The sequence below is a fragment of the Mus pahari genome, chromosome 6 (genome assembly GCF_900095145.1).
Source record: "Mus pahari chromosome 6, PAHARI_EIJ_v1.1, whole genome shotgun sequence".
Lineage (NCBI taxonomy): Eukaryota > Metazoa > Chordata > Mammalia > Rodentia > Muridae > Mus > Mus pahari.
In genome coordinates, this window is record NC_034595.1 from 35,723,917 (window position 1) to 35,727,393 (window position 3,477).

Genomic DNA, 3,477 nt, shown 5'->3' on the forward strand with positions numbered 1-3,477 from the left:
CAGGCTGATCTTGAACTCAGAAATCTGCCTGCCTCTGCCTCCCAAGTGTTGGGATTAAAGGAGTGCACCACCACTGCCCGGCTTGTTTGGATTTCTTTAATGATTCTGTTTCTTTGCATTCTCCTTTTATACTATGAGTTGCTTTCATATTTTGTTTCACTGTTTGCTTGTGTTTTCATAGCCTTCTTTCATATCTTCTTCATTCACATCTTCCTCAAGGTTCTTGAACATATTCAAAATTGTTTTGAAGTCCTTGTCTTGTGCTTGAGCCATAATAACTTCTCAGGGCCTACTGTAGCAGGATTACTGGTTCTAGTGGAGGCCTATTGTTTTGGCTGTTAAATTTTGTGCTGGTGTCTAGCTTTTTGGAGTTAGGATTGAGGTGAGTCTAGGTGCTCGGGTCTGGTCTAGTCTTTGTTGGGTGGATGCTCTGTTGATTAGTTTCTGTGGCCCATTCTAGGTCTTAGGAAAATGTGGTAGCTCTGGGTGGCCTAGTAGAGAATGCTTCTTTAGATTTTTGGGTGGCAGAGGGTTAGAGACGGGCTAGGAGAAAGGCTGAGAGGGGCTTCAGGACAGATCTTTGGGGCAGGCCCTCAGGGAGTTGGAGGTATGGTGTGAGGAGAGCCTCCTACAAGTACTCTGCAGTGAAACAAAGGGTGATTGATCTAAAATCTGGATCTGCACCAAGTATCCAGTGAATGGCCTTAGGTGGGAGGAGGGCCACCTGCAAGCAGGCTGTTAATAGTGATGAGGGTGAGGATGGAGCTGCTGTGATGCTGGACAGGAAGGAGGGTGTGATTTACCTACCTGAGTCCTAGACCTTTGGCCACTCCCAGGTAGATGTTTTTAGGCATCAGGGGATGACACTAAGGAATGAGGATGGGATAGAAGGGAGGGCTGAGAGTGTACAGGAAGAGCAAAGCTGGGTGCACGCCGAGGTCTGGCAGAGTCCCCAGTAATGGGTTTTGGATTGGATTCTTTAATATATGTAACATTTTACTTTTTTCCTTTTTGATTGACAATATTTATATACTTGTGGTTGGAAAGATTGTATTGTGTACAGAACTTTTTCTGGGGGGGATACAACACACATGTCTACTCATCCTGGATAGGGAACCCATGATTGAGCAAAGCATGGATACTACCAGAGTCCAACATGGTGAACCACTGAGTTTTAGTGAGGTTACTTACAGGAGTATGGGTTGGGGGTTACTAAAAGAGCAGAAATGACTCAAAGACAGCTGCATGACCAAGACCCACCCCAGCATGGGTAACATTTCATAAAGCTGGGAACCGGGAGCATACTGTACAGCCTGGAGAGTGTTCTTCTAAGTGACTTGGGTCTAAATGGCTTCTAGGCAGCTGGTCTGGATTCAGCATGTTCTTTGCAGCTTTTGCTCTTCTGAGAGTCTTCTTGACAGTTTGGTTTGGCTAAGAGTCTTTTCTTCAGTTTGGCTTATCTGAGAGTGACTGTCATCACCTTTATTGCTTAATCTGGGAGGGAGGGGCCTAGTAAATCTGGTCAGTCTCAGGGACTTCCTGAAGCTAATTTGACTTGTTTATCTCTCTGCTTAAAGAGCTTCCTGATGGAAAATTTCAATTTGGAGGAAACTATTATACTTCAGATAGCTCAGTGGTAAACTGCTTGCCAAGTGAGAAGCAGAGCTTGGTCCTCAGCACCCAAGTTAAAAAGCCAAGTGTGCTGGCATGCTTGTAATGCTGTGCTGACGAGGCAGAAATAGTTGGATTCCTGGTTCTTGCTGGCCAGCCAGAATTGCCTAATCAGTGAACCTAGGCTAGTGAACAGGGCTATGTCAAAAAGCAAAGTGACAGGCCTGAGAAATGACACCTGTGCTCTGAATTCATGTATGTATAGGTCCATGCATATCCTTATGGGATACAGGCTAATATTTAAAAAACAAATGCATAATTGTAGAAGGATCATTTCAGCATAATTAATGTATTTGTTATTTACATATTCCTTTGTAGTCACATCATTTAACATCTACTCTTTTAGTAATTTTGGAATAACATTATTAACTATAGTTACTGAAGAGTGGAGTACCAGGATTTATTCTTCATGTTTGGCTATAACCATTTAACCAGCACTCTTCCCTTTCTAGACTCTGTTTAAGAAGGGACACATCTGTATTTTATTAAGTTAAGTTATTGTTAATAAATTCAGAATTATCCCATATTCTCCCTCATCTTCATTCATTTCCCTCCCTCAGAGAAGTATAAGATATCTATATCTAAATATTTATATACATATCTGTAGTTTCTTAATTAAGACTAACTCTTAGATGAGGAATTACTTGGTGAAAAGCCACAAACTATCAGATGTGGCAGAACTGAAGTGTGCAGGTGAGAAACTGCAGGATCTGTGCTGTGGCCGTGAGTATCTGAGCGGTGAACCCTTCCAGTCTCCAATTAAATTTTTAAAAAATGACCTCCAATAAAACTACATTGCAAAAAATGGGAAAGAAACAAAATGGGAAGACTAAAACAGTTGAAGAGCCTGAAGAATTTGTGGTAGAAAAAGTAATGTCATATAGTGAATGGGAAGGTGGAGTATGTCCTCAAGTGGAAGGGGTTCACGGATGCTGATAATACTAGGGAACTAGGAGAAAATTTAGATTCTCCAGAATTAATTGAAGCATTTTTTAATTCTCAAAAAGCTGGTAAAGAAAAAGATGGTACAAGAAGGAAATCTTTATCTGACAGTGAATCTGATGATAGCAAATTGAAGAAGACGAGAGATGCTGCTGACAAACCAAGGGGCTTTGCCGGAGGTCTTGATCCTGAATGAATAGTTGGTGTCACAGACAGCAGTGGAGAATTAATGTTTCTCATGAAGTGGAAGGACTCAGATGAGCCTGACTTGGTGCGAATATGAAGTGTCCTCAGATTGTCACTGCCTTCTACCAGGAGAGGCTGACTTGGCATTCTTGTCCCCAAGATGAAGCACAATAATTGTTTGCATTTATATATGAAAATAAAAATCTGGATCTTGGGTTTTGAATTACTAGTGTGGAAAAAGATAGCATTCTAATGAAAATGAAGTTTGATATGCTGGTTTTGAAAGTATTGGCCGTAGTTGGGATATTTTTGGTTTTTGTTCTGCATCAAAAGGCACTGATTCCTTTNAGCAAGTAAGAGCTTTCTGTAGTTGCTCCTTTAACAATGGAATATTTGATACCATGTTGTATTTCCTCAGCTTTGAAGAACAGCTTTTCTTAAACGCTGGGGAGATTTTACAGTTATTACTCAAGTCAGAACTTATTTTTAACCGGGACACAGAAGGACCATTCTGGGTTTTGTTTGTTTGTTTGTGGTATATGCATAATACACTTACATAACTTGCTTGTTTCGTCTTGTTTTTTATTATTATTATTATTATTTTCTTTATTTACATTTCAAATGCTATCCCGAAAGTTTCCCATACCCCTCCCCCCACCTCTGTTCCCCTACCCACCC

The 3,477-nt window shown here is 40.9% G+C and overlaps 1 protein-coding gene and 1 pseudogene across 3 annotated transcripts in view; both read left to right on the top strand.

Annotated features, from left to right (window-relative positions):
- Ccdc171 (coiled-coil domain containing 171) overlaps positions 1-3,477 on the top strand; it is a 317,157-nt gene that overhangs the window by 159,162 nt on the left and 154,518 nt on the right. The gene's annotated exons all lie outside the window — the stretch shown is intronic.
- On the top strand, positions 2,446-3,330 carry LOC110322991 (annotated as a pseudogene).